At 38.5% G+C, this 14,242-nt stretch overlaps 1 protein-coding gene across 7 annotated transcripts in view; it reads right to left on the reverse strand.

Moving 5' to 3' along the window:
* Positions 1-2,724: 2,724 nt before the first annotated feature.
* Positions 2,725-14,242, reverse strand: part of LOC311602435 (uncharacterized protein) — a 54,404-nt gene continuing 42,886 nt past the window's right edge. For all 7 annotated transcript variants that reach the window (XR_014780750.1, XR_014780751.1, XR_014780752.1 and 4 more), the window contains 2 exons: positions 7,328-7,811; positions 2,725-5,358 (listed from right to left, as the gene is read on the reverse strand). The gene's annotated coding sequence lies outside the window, so the exon portion shown is untranslated. The remainder of the gene's footprint in view (positions 5,359-7,327; positions 7,812-14,242) is intronic.

Genomic DNA, 14,242 nt, shown 5'->3' on the forward strand with positions numbered 1-14,242 from the left:
GACCTGTTATATATACTGAAAAACAGAAAGGCCTGATCTTAGAAATTAGAAGGCCACATTTAGAAATATAAGTAATATTGGAAGACTTGAATATTATGGTATTGATATTACACTCAAAGATAATCGAACCATCACACAGACTTAAATGACCCCAGCATCTCTTCTACTAAAACGGGGAAAAAGCACAAGGGCATTTTAAGTGAAAAACAAAATATACTCCTATAGTCTGAGCATGCACAGAGACAGGGAAAATGATGATTATAATTTGGTAGGGCCACCTCATGAATAAAAAAATATATGTAAAGTTCTGATCTCACTAACTAAAACTTAAGTAGTAGCCATAGGAGATAGTCTGAAATTCTTTATAACTAATATAAGGCCCAGGACAACAATATTGGCACACGTGTTGAACAGAAGATAATTCAAGCAGTCAAAACTAGTAAGGTATACTGGGAAGGGCTGATGACTTAAAAATCAAATAGCTGACAAGGAGACGATGGGCAGTCATTGTGGGTCTTCTGACAAGGAAATAAGTAAATCAGAACCTAGGATGATGATAGCCATGCAGAGAGGTTTTAAGTAGCCAAGTCTACTAAGCACATACAGCCAAACATATAGTGCCCGATATGATAAATATTTCAAGATAAAACAAAGGTTTTTTGATGGAAGGCCACTATAGTAATACCAGTAGGCAGTACGGTAAAATTTAATTGAGCCAATGAAAGATATGTAGCTTGAAAAACTTAGTATTAGAGTCTTATGAATACCCTACTTATTGAATACCACTACTTAAAAATTTCTGAATGCCATGATAAATGTAAGAATTACCAAAAAGTTCAGAAGTCAGTTAGAAAGACTCTTTCCTGCCTAGTAAGAACACTTTGACGTGCATAGTTCTTTGAAAGGAAACTTAGCATAAAATTTGGTGGTCAAGAATGTATTCTTTACTGATTTATTACCACTCCCTATACCAGAGTGCCTTAATTATCTTTAAGGTGAATTTAAGTAGCTAGATTATTTTCAGGACAACAGGAATACACTCATATAAAAAAGTTACTACCTCTAATTACCAGGTAAGTAAAGATCATACAATAATAATCATGTTATAAGCACAATGTGAAAAAAATTACTGCAGAAATAAAGGACTTATTTCAGGTGTCCCTTGTAAGCAAACAAGGAAAACTATTAAAGATATTAAAATATATTTCTTATTTCTTTAAAAAACCATCATGAATATCTTATTTCGAAAGAAATTCAATATTAAAAAATTCCAATATAAAGTATCATGTTCTAATACACAAAACTTATTTATATTATAATAATAATAATAGCAATGATTTATTGAGCGCTTACTATGTGCCAGGCACTGAACTAAGCATCTCCTGTAATCTCCATTTGCCATTTAATAATACAGGCATTATTCACCCCATTTTACAGATTAGAAAATAAAGTCCACAACAGCTAACAGGCATGCCCACAGTCACACAGCCAGTAAACTGGCAAGAAAATCATTGAAAAGAGGCATAATCCTAAGGCCTAGACTCTGTGCTGACTTATCACACACCCTAAAAGATCAAAGATTAATTTGCCAGAACTAAGCACCTCTAATCCAACGAAAGCATCCCTAAGTCAGAGCAGAAAAAGGGAAATGTCCAAACTCTTACTTGAAATCACTTGAATTTCTCATCTTGACACAAACACAGCATATCACTGCCAAGTAGCCAAGTACCAACTCTGGGTACTTGTGATAGTAGGGTAACTAAGAATGCAAGACAAAATCCACTGTCTCAGATACACTAGGTTTTTACTTAATTTTGACATATATGTTACTCATGCTTAAAATATTCTTTCATAGCTTTGCTTCATTATATATTTTACCAAAATATATTTTCTATTTATAACACAATATTTTACAATACTGACATCAGTGGTCAATGTATTTCATGTCAAAGGCATTGTTCATAGATTGTTAAAGGGTTTGTTTTTGGTTTTTGATTTTTTGAGACAGGATTTCTCTATGTTAGCTTTGGCTGTCCTGGACTCGCTTTGTAGACCAAGCTGGCCTTGAACTTACAGAGATCCGTCTGCCTCTGCCTCCCAAGTGCTGAGATTAAAGGTGTGCATGCCACCATGATTTTTACTGACTTTTAGGTGGTGGCAGACACATGACCTAAATGTATAAATTAAATAGCTTTCTCCATATTTTCAACTTTAAAAGATATTAAATGAAAGAATCTCTTAAAATCAGCTGCCAGCTTTCTCATCCATTCTATTTCAGGAGCAGAACTCCACCACCCGCCCCCTTTCCTCATCTTCCTTTTTCTTTTCTTTTTTTCCTTTTTCTCACAGTGATTAAATCTGCCTATCAAGAAGGAAATCTCTATCTGTGTGCTTCTTTATAGTGAGCTCAAGAACTTTCCCAAATTGTTTGATGATGGAAACTATACAAAACCTACTAAAGTAAATGGTAAGGTTGGGGGGGATGGCTCAGTGGGGAGGAATGCTTGCTCTACGACCACAAGAAGCTGAACTTGAATCACCAGAACCCACGGTTAACAAAATAAGCCAGACTGTAACCGCAGAGTTGAGAGATGAGATAGAAACAGGAAGGTTGGTGGTGCTGTCAGCACAGCCTTAGGTTCACTGAAAGATCCTGTCTCAGGGGAATAAGCTGGAGAGTGCTAGAGCAGGACACCCAATGTCCCGCTGTGGCCTCCATGTTCACATACCAGTGTTTAAACCCATACACACCTGTATATGACACACACAGACATACACACATACACACATACACACACACACACACACACACACACACACACACACACACACACACACACACCATACTGTGACACATATTCATTCACACAACCAAAAACAGAACTTAAGTAGACAGAAACTTTTTAATTTGGGGAGAATATTCATAATTTAAAGAAGAATAGGATATCTATTTACTTGACAGTATTATCACTAAATTCTCCTTCTATCACTTAGCTTATACCAATCTACTACATCTTCCTATAAATTTGACTTTTGAACTAAACCTGACTAAAGTGTTCTAACATAAAGCACACCATAATCTGTTATTTATCATCATCACCAGTGATACTTCTGATGTTTTAACTGGATGTTGCCTTAAACAAGAACTAGATTTATCTCAACATTTTAACTCAAATGATTAGAGTCCTAATCAATTTATTCTACCATCATCCTAATTATAGTGAGCCCTACACAATTAAAAAATATATTTGTCAAATTGTTACTTTATTATATTGACTTCCCAGTTGATGTGATTCAATTTAAAAATTGGTTTCTCTAAGTCTGATTAAATTAAGAAGTACAATAGCCAGGTGGTAATATCAATGCATGGGAAAGTTATCAGACAATTTCATTCTTCAAAGGCATATGTAACCACTGATTATACTAGCAAAGATAGTGGTTTACATCCAAATATCTGTGGACATGACTAAGAAGAAACTAGTTATTCATGGAAGCTTAAAACATTGACCATATAGATGTCTGCACTTATATTTATCAAAACAATATGAATAAATTGTTAAAATGGTAGGAAAGTGTTTTATAAAGTTATTTCCCCAAGTTCTATTATATAATAGAATATTATATAATATATATTTTATATATACACACACACACACATACACACACACACATACTCATGGAAGGTGTTTTCTCATTAAGAGGTTGACCTTATGTTTGCTTTTTCTTCTACGTTATCTATACCTAACTTTCTTTTCTAGGAGGGTCTAAAATACATAAAGTTTAGAGCACAGTCACATGTTTGCAATGCTGCAGAGTGAACCCAGGGCTTCTAACTTGCCAAGAAAGGGCTCTACCACTGAGCTATAGCCACAGGCTAAACAACCACAATTTTCAAATAACATGAATATAATCTAACACTACTCTTTACCTTGGCCTCTGTGTAAAGGCTAAGACACTCGTTGGCTCTACTGTTGGGAACACATTCCAGAAGTTCCTAGTTTTCAGAGCTCCCCTCCCTCACTCCAAAATACAGTCAATGCTAAGAACACCTGTGGGTTAGAGTAAAAATGAATGCTTGCCCAGAACTGTGACATTACTAGGTCCACAGTACCTGACAGTGGGCTTTCAACCCACAGATGCTTTGGCTGAGCTTGAGAATGTGGGCCATCTCATTTACAACTGTGTGAGCAAGGCCTTTTATTAATACTGTGGCTCAAAAGCAACACCTTACTACTCAGCACACGTGTTGCAGTCCACATTGTCTTTGTTCACTTTAGACTACATTAGTTCTCTTTTTGGCAACTTCATACCGAGATTTAATCTTCTTCCTTTCTCTCTTCAGGCATTTTTTCATCATTAGTCTATGAGATCAGGGTTTTCCTGCTATAATGTTGGCACATTAGCAGTCAGAGCAAAAGCTCAAGCAATGCTAGTCAGACTTCCTGTTTGCTCCCAGAAAAATTACCCAACCAAGTTCAAACTACATAGCATGTGAGAAAGTGTGTAAGTAGCTAAAAGACCAGGTAGGTTCATCATACGCCTATGACAAAATAATGTCTGAGTGTCCTAACCTCTGGCTTTGCTATTTTACCCCATTAAATCTGCATAGGAAATATCATTCAAAAATCACTTTAACAACACTTTACTCAAATAATGAGATTACAAAAGTGACTTAAACACTCAAACTCAAACTAGAAATGAATCCTGCAGTACCTTTTGGGAAAAGGAAGTGTCAGCATTCTTTTTCTAATACTATTCAGCGTCTCAAAACACTAGGGTGAGCCAAACGTTAGAGCAGGAAGGAACTATGGAAATCAACTGTACTAACTCTTCCTCCTTGATTAGGTACCAGTGAAAACCTAGGAATTCATGATAAATGCTCTGCCTCTCAGGACCAACCAATACTTAATATATAGAGCTGCCACACAACAAATGAACTTGTGCCAAACCAATCCCTCGGGCAAGATATCAAGCTAAATATAACCAGAATTAAAGTACATTTTAGGACGAAGAGGCTAAACCACAGATAGCAGGCCCCACCCACTTTGCTAGGTTCTAGAGTGTGTGCCAGAAACCCTCACACTGTGTATGTCAGAAGAATTAAGAACAATTGGTTCGTTCACAGAAATAAAACACCAAACTGCATCTCAACGGTATTTCCCAAACTTCTTATTAGCAGTTGTGAAAGTTGGAGTTTGCTGCAGAGAAGTAATCTCAGTCTTCTCCAGTTTCTTCCTCCAGTGCATGGATCATCAAGCATATTCTCAGAAGCACCAGAGGAGGATCTGATTCTCAGGCTTCACCCACTGGTGTGGGGCACTGTTTGGAGGAGGGTAGATGGTGTACATTCCTTCTCCCCTGTCAAGAGTAGAGAGAAAATACTTATTGACCTTGGTCAATTACAATTCTGAGGGCTGTGTGTTATCATATAAGCCTCTCTGAAGGTCAGCATGTACTCTACTGAAGAGTGTCTTCCTGCCCGATGATTTCATATGCAGAATGCACACCTTAATATTCTTTGAGATTTTGGGTGCTAACCTATGTTGACTTATTTTTTATCAACATTTGAGCTAACCCTATCTTTAAAAATATTTCTCAAGTATATACTGAGATTAAGAATCAACAGATTAACTCCATCTCTTCAAACCTGCCAAGACCCCAGTTTTGTGCCCAATGGTTCATTTTCAATTTCTAACATGACTGGAAGAAGACATACAGAACCAGTAACCACCTCAGGCTAAAATGTCTGCCAGATTTCACTAGGAGTGGAGATTTTTATTTTTATCACTTATTCGCCTACTATTTATTGTTAGGATAAATGAAGAAAATTCTCTGAGCTACTTTCACAGAGCTCAGTATAGTACATCATGGACACTATGAGCATGCCAAGGTCCAATGTGGGGGATGAAGGGGAAGGGCTGTTCTCAGGGAAATGGAGATAACTTGTACACAAGGATCAGCATTCACTATCACTTTTCCAGTTGTGGTACTGTCCCATATCAGCTGTACTTTCAAGCCAGTATCATTTTCATGTAAGTGTTGATTAACCTCAGTAGAAAACCTATACTCAATATCAGTTCACAGTTTCTCAGTTACCCGCAGTGCAGTTAACGTGTGTGGGGCTTTTTGTTTGTTTGTTTGTTTGTTTGTTTTGCTTTGTTTTGTTTTGTTTTGTTTGGGACAGAGTTTCTCTGTGTTAGCCTTGGCTGTTCTGGACTCACTTTGTAGACCAAGCTGGCCTTGAACTCACAGCGATTTGCCTGCCTCTATCTCCCAAGTGCTGGGATTAAAGGCGTGCACCACCGGGCCTGGCTAAAGTTGATGGTTTTCTTTCATGTGGATATAAAATATTGTCTGGTATTTTCTTTTAAAAGAGCAAGGATGCTGCAGTTTTGAAGTGGCCAGGTTGGCACGTACTTAGAACAGGATCACTTCACCTGTATTGTTCAGGCAAACTGCCAACTCTTACATCTTGTCCCTTTCAGGGTACTTGGCAACAGTTTCATGACTTGCTTCCGCTGCCTGCTGCTTTTCTTCATGCAGCCCAGAATGTTTAAGCTTCTCTAACTACCCGTTCCTTGCAGTAAGTGATCTAATATTTTACCAAGCTGCAAAGGCGCATTTGAATTTAGGGATGCTCATTGACAGCCTATGCCAATGGACAGAGGTCTGCTCAACCCCGGTTTTAGAAGTTACAAACACAAATCTATTCCCAGTCTCTCTATTTCAGCATTTCATGTTATGTGTGATCTTTCTAGTGATTCTAGTCTGTACCTCCTTGTAGCAGCCCTTAAAGTACTCATTCTTTTTATTTCAAAAGTTGGAGATTCAGAAACAACAAACATTAGCATACAGAGTTTTTGCTTTTACCATTATCAAACATTTCAAAAACACTAATGTTTGCTCTCAACATATCAGGGCCCAGGGGGGTCTGCTCAACCTATTGCACTAACCAAGGACAATACAAGTAGTAAACATTGAACCCCTGCTCTGATCTACCCAATGGACAGAACATTCTCCACAGTTATGTGGAGAGTGGGGACTGACTTTGACATGAACTCTGGTTTCCCTTATGTGACCACCTTTCCTTGGTGGGGAGGCCTGGTGGCACTCAAAGAAAGGATAAGCAGGCTACCAAGATGAGATTTGATAGATAGCCTTTGACCATATAGTGGGGGAGGAGGTCCCCCTCAGTCATAGACCTAGGGGAGGGGAATAGGGTGAAAGCGGGAGGGAGGGGGAATGGGAGGATACAAGGGATGGTATAACAATAAAATTAATAAATTAATAAATTAATAAAATTAAAATTAAATTAAAAAACCATTACCTTTCTTGCCCTATTCAATCTTCGTGCGTTTCCATCACCCATCTTTTTGGGATTTTGCTTGGAGGTTATTGTCACTCTAACTATGACAAATTTACAATGATTGAAAGTTTCATTGTCAATGAGTAATAAAGGATACTAATTTGTAATATCTAATAACCAAATGATAAAATTAACGAGACAAGTGAGGAGGGTTAAACCATTTTTATATACAACACAAAAGCACGAGCAATGGCTGCAGAGAGAGCAGGCCGAAGCACAGAGGGCTGAAGCAAGTAACTCAGATTTAGATATTTTCTTTTGCACATGCACAATCCGCCAGCAGGCATGACTTGAACTTGCATATTGTTCTAAAGAACACAAAGGTGCAGATGACAAGGTAAAGCAAAATGTCGCATGAGAATGACTTGCAGTTGTGTAGGGACTGCAGAATTCAGGAGTCACGGTCGGGCTACCAGTTTGAGGCGAGAAGCACAAATATCACCATCTAAGAGAAAGTAGACAGAAAAAGAAAAGGCATCAGGATGGGGGCAATCTGGATGACTAGATTACTAGGTAATGAGGATGACAGATATTTGGAAGAATAATGCATGCCACACCACCTTGGCAAAGGTTGTAACAACTGCATACTTACTGGCAGTGAATTTACATGCTGCCCAAGGTGACACATTACCAACCTTTGTGATTTGTACCAAACAGATGAATAAGACAATATTTCATTTTTTCTTTAATTTTTATGTATTTAATCATCTGTCCATATGCTGAGAACCTCCTGTTATATAGAGCACAGCCTAAGAGAGGTAGCTGTATTTTTACCCTACCCTAAGTTCAGGTAAATGACCAGAAATCCCTCTTCTGGTAGGCTAGCTGAAACTGGTGGGGTCTACGATGACTGCCCAGATGAACACTAGACAACTTTAAAGTCTGTTAATCATCACAAACGATTACTTGGAATGGGAATGTCATTCAAGTGGAGAAGAGAATGAGTGCCTGTCACTCAGAAAGCCCTGGGATCAATCTCCAGCACTGCATAAAAACCAGGCATGGTGTCTGTAACCTCAACACTCAAGAGAACAAAGCAGGATTGGAAGTTCAAGGTTATCCTAGGCTATACTACAAGTTCAAGGTCATCCTATGCTTCATGAGATCCAAGTGCTTTCAAAAGAAAGAAAGAGAAAGAAAGAAAGAAAGAGAAAGAAAGAAAGAAAGAAAGAAAGGGGGCAAGGATAGAGGAAGAGATAGTGGGAGAGAGGGATAGATGAAAGGATGAGGGAGGTATGGAAGGGTGGAGAGGAAAGAAAGAGAGGGGAAGAAAGAATAAAAGAAGGAACCAGATGGCTGTGAGAGAGAGGGAGTGGGAACAAAAGGGGAGGAATCCCAAATGCATGCTAAATGATTTCTACCATCGTGTCACGACTACTAACAACAGCTATGATGACAGCTTGAAAGAATCATAAAAGGCATAAAAAGAATTTTTAAGAAATATGTCATCTTCATAACAGATACCCATATTTCTCCCCTTTATATAATCCTTATTTCTCTATTTCTGTGTCAGGATTTTTTGTGAACACACATGAAGGCTAGAGGCTGACATCTTTTTAAAAAATATATTTTATAAAATTTATTCATATTACATCTCAATGGTTATCCCCTCCCTTGTATCCTCCCGTTTCTCTCTCCCTCTCATTTTCCCCTTACTCCCCTCCCCTATGACTGTGACTGAGGGGGACTTCCTCCCCCTGTATATGCTCATAGGGTATCAAGTCTCTTCTTGGTAGCCTGCTATCCTTCCTCTGAGTGCCACCATCTTCTGTCTCCTTCTACTATGTTCTACCTTATTTTTGAGATAGGATTTCTCACCCTCAATTGCTATTCATTGACCTTGTTTTTGAGACATGACCTTACACTGGCATCATTTTCTACCTATTTTTTGAGACAGAGTTTCCCGATGAACCTGGGATTCACTGATTTGAGTAGACTTGCCAGCAAGCCCCAGCATTCCTGCCTTTATCTCCTCAGTACTGGTGCTACAGGCACACAGTACCACACTTACCTTTGAGTTGAGTGCTGTGTATCCACACTCAGGTCCTCATCCTGTGCCTCCTACTCTAGCCTCAGACATCTCACCTAGTGGATTTCCTCCTCTGGACTCGCTTAGGAGGATGCCTATAGTCTTACAGTCAAGGCAGCCAGAATGGAGAATTAAGACAACCACAAGTTCACCCTTCATTTTCTCAAGGAGCTAGCAGGACTTAAGGAAAGAAGCATTTCCAAATGAACGGTTATCACACAAGGTGGTGGCTTAACTATTACTTCTTTGCCAGTCTACACTCCCAAGTCTCAACTGGTAACAATATCACATTCTCAGATCTCTATCTTTTGATGAAAGTGTTACTAAATGTTAATAAATAATAGTAATGGTTTGGGGAAAACTGGAGGCATCTGGACAAGAGTTGGAAGTTTGACATCATTAACCACTGCTCACTCTGTTTGGTATGAGAGTGAAAGTGTGGTAACATAGGCTAATAGCTACAGAAGAATACGGAAAAATATGTACATATTATCAATAATTTAGTTTACAATAAACTCTTCATTATGAAATTCAAGTGGTTAGTAGGCTGGTCGTTATTCACTGCCCTATTCCATTTCCTTGTAGGTTTGAAAATTCTCATTAAAATGTGTGTATAAAATAACAATTTCATGTTTCTTGGCTATTTTTTGGCAATACTACGTATCAGTGGTTTATCCGGTTCAATGCAAAATGAAACATTATAACTGAAAAACTAATCATTGGAGGAAAATCACTATGAAATCTTCACTCAACAATGAGATGGCTAAAGGAGTTAGAAAGCTAAAGAGATCAATAGCCTGACCTGAATAGTCTAGCTCAATAATAGAATGCTCACTCATTTAGATTATATAAGAACCTGGGTTTATCCCCAACACTACACACACACACACACACACACACACACACACACACACACACACAATCAAAGGTAAAAGACTCAATGCACAAGCCTTAACCCAAAACCAGATTATTTGAATATGGGAAGAGTTCAGCTTTATAACATGAATAACAACTATTTCATACACCGTACAGCAGAGACTTATAAGAGAACATAAGCAGGGTATGCACAAAACATTATTTTTACATGTTAAACTGGATAAGATTCCATTCAACCAGTTTTCAAATGATAGAATATACTTTTATACATCGAAAAGACCCACTTCGCATTGGTGTTTCATCTCTGTCTTTGCAAAGAAAATGTCAGTATTGTAAGAAGCTCGAGCTGTCAGCATGAAGACTAAGTGCTTTGAAATAAAGTTCACATGTTACTGTATTTCTGTACTAAAAGCTCCACTACAAAGAGCCTCAAAGTTTGTTAGGATGCTGAGAAATAATGGCGTAATCAAGTATACTTGTTCTCAAGGCATTTGCCCCATGCACATTTAAATCTACAAGGCTGAAAGCTTAAAGCCATTCTTTGTAAGAATAGGAATCCTGGCACGCTAAGGAAGGAGAAATCTTGACTGGTTGTTTTCCTCTGCCAGGAGTTAGATCTAAGAAGAGCAAGAGAATAACAGATTGATTTTTTCCTTCTTTCTCTAGATACTTCAAGAAAGAACAAGGGCTACTTTTTAAATGCCACACCCTGTGAGGAAGATTTGCATGGACAAAGAGAACCAAGTTAATTGCGGCCTCTGTACTGAAAGGACATTGGCTATTAAGGGATTTGCTTTTTTATAACTACTCAGTTCTCACTTCCCTTTTAAAAATCTTAAAACTCTATAAACATTTAATTCATGGATTTAAACACTATAGGCCCTCACAAGGGTGCCTGCGCAAACTGATGCACCAGTCAAGGACCATGCATGCAGAGGATCAAGAGCCCCTATTCAGATGTAGCCTATGGTCTGCCAATCCTCTGAGTGGCAGGAGGGGAGGGGAATTCTGCTGAACCTCTGACATGCACTCTGATTCCCATGATTTGGTCACTGCCCCTTACCAAGACAGCCTAGTGTGCACATAGTGGAAGGGGATACAGGCTACCCTGATGAGACTTAAGAGGCTGTTCCCAGAGGTCTAGGGTAGGGGAATAGGCAGAAGAGGGAGGGAGGGTGGAAATGGGAAGATAAGAGGGAGGGGATAACAGTTGGGAGGTAATGTGAATAAATAAAATATAAATTTACAACATCTGGGCAGAGGAGGGGGTTGCTACAGAGACTGATGCATCGACCAAGGACCATGCATGGTGAGGACCTAGACAATCAGCTCAGATGTAGTAGATAGGCAGCACAGTCTCCTGGTGGGTCCCACAATATGGGGAGTAGGGACTACTTCTGACATGGACTCTGCCCCCCAATCTTAGTCACTTCCTCCTGGCTTATGGCCTTAACAGACAACAGAGGAAGAGGACACAGGTTGTACAGATGAGATTTGATGGGATGAGATCAGATATTAGGGGAGGAGGGATCCCCTTTCTGAGGACTAGAAGAGAGAGGGAGAGAGGATGATGGAGGGAGGGTGGGATCCAGAGGTGATGAGGGAGGGGGCTACAATCAGAATGTAAAGAATGTAAAGTGCAGAATAAGCAGGAAACTTTTTTTCTTTTTTTTATTAATTTATTCTTGTTACGTCTCAATGGTTATCCCATCCCTTGTATCCTCCCATTCTTCCCTCCTTCCCATTTTCCCCTTACTCCCCTCTCCTATGACTGTTCCTGAGTGGGATTTCCTCCCCCTGTATATGCTCATAGGGTATCAAGTCTCTTCTTGGTAGCCTGCTGTCCTTCCTCTGAGTGCCATCAAGTCTCCCCCTCCAGGGGACATGGTCAAAGGTGAGGCACCAGAGTATGTGAGAAAGTCATATCCCACTCTCCACTCTACTGTGGAGAGTGTTCTGTCCATTGTCTAGATCTGGGTAGGGGTTTAAGGTTTACCGCCTGTATTGTCCTTGGCTGGTGCCTTAGTTTGAGCGGGGCCCCTGGGCCCAAATCTGCCTATCATAATGTTCTACTTGTTCTAGGACCCTCTGGATCCTTCTACTTTATAAGCAGGAAACTTATATTGCTAATCTTACTACATAGGAACAGCTCTGAGACTGGCTGAGATATGAATGTCTAGGCATAGACAATGCTTCTTGTTGGCTACAGAATCCCTGTGACTTATTATTAGATGCCATTCTTCATGTGGCATGAATGAAGATTTACAGATATATTTCTTCTGCTCATACAAAGAGCAGAGAATTAGCCTTAATTGTTATGTGCAACACGCACACCTTATACATTTATAATTTTAGGACTGTATAATGCTTGTGAGAAATTACATGTTTTCAGAACAAAAGAACCAGACACTGAAGCTGTACCAGACCTGACAGGGTTCATTCCTCTCAGTATGCTGGACACTGACATCCTGCAGCCTTCATGTTCCAGCACCAAGTGCTTCAGTTGCTGTTCCTCATCAGAACAGGACAGCTCCCAGGACACCTTCAAAGAAAGATTCTGATCCCAATTGGTCCAGCATTTCAGATTGTCCCACACAGGACTCTAATTAAGCCTCCAGTTTCTCAATATTTAGAAACTGGACCACAAATGCTATTCCTAGCTTGTTTAACCATTTCTCCAATTTTATTTAGGCCCCTACAAAGGTATTATTCAGCCACAAGAAACCTTAAGAGAATGATGCCCCATTTCATTTAAGAAGGGGTTGGGTAGGTTTTTGCTTGCTTTCTTGAGAGTTGGTTATTCAGAGAGAAAACAAGGTTGGACTCAGGGCTGCCTCTCTTTTCCTTCATCTTTCTTTCTTAGGTTTGGAGATAGGAGTTAAAAATAAAGAAGCAGGGTATAAAAGTATATAGGGATGATAGGATAGAAGGTAGATTATTGAGTCTACTCTTCAACTTAATCGTTGCTCACAATGTTATTTTTTAATTCATTGGTATAGAATTTTGTATATAGATGCAAAATAAGGTTACTTTTAGATACATTGGTATAGAATTCAAATTTAAGACGATTCTTCGCACACACACACTCTCTCTCTATATATATATGAGGTATTGTACCCATAAAATTCAAGTAGAACACAAGGTTTACCGCCAATACTTTAAAAGTGCTATTGCAGGCTGTTTAGGTTAGTAAATTATACAAGTTAATTGTTAGTTGATCAAATCACGGTCATGTTAATTACTAGTCTATTTTTATCACAAGAATATACATCCTAGGTGTAACAGATAGATATGAACCTATAGATAGAGAAGATAAAATAGATAAAGTCTTCAAAAACCTCAGAGTCATACAGAACATGGCATTTAAAGATGTTTTTACTGTTTTAAGTATTCTTTGAAAATAAGACAGGTTCACTCCTGGCAACACCCAGCCTACCTCAAAGAAGATGAACATCAAAGAACTAGACATATTAGCTAAATATAATGAACATTTCAATATAACACTGTTCTGAACCCCACACACTGTTATTTTATTTACAGTATTGTATTATAAATGTTTCACAACTTCCATTCTTAAATCATGGTATACTTAATATTATCCCTTTCCAGAGATGCCTGTGTAGCATCTTCAGCTGTAAATTATAAACATGTCATGACATGGCTATTTATAATCTATTTTCATTCTTCCACATAAATAATAGAAATTCACTTTACAGTTGAAATGTCATCCTTATAGGCAAACTTCCTATTTATATTCAAAATTAGTTAGAGGTACAATGATGATATTGGTTCTTACTGGTTACCACACTGCTTGCTTGTTCTTGCTATTTTAAAATCTAATAATAAAGACAGTTAAAATTTTTCTTTCCTTCTATGATTCAATGGATCATTAACAAGGCAGACATTTTTAAGTTGTTAATAATAATTTACTTAAATTAAAATGTCATGGAAAGTCGTTCATACTTCTTACT

This window comes from Acomys minous, assembly GCF_964271855.1.
Source record: "Acomys minous genome assembly, chromosome: 7".
Classification (NCBI taxonomy): domain Eukaryota; kingdom Metazoa; phylum Chordata; class Mammalia; order Rodentia; family Muridae; genus Acomys; species Acomys minous.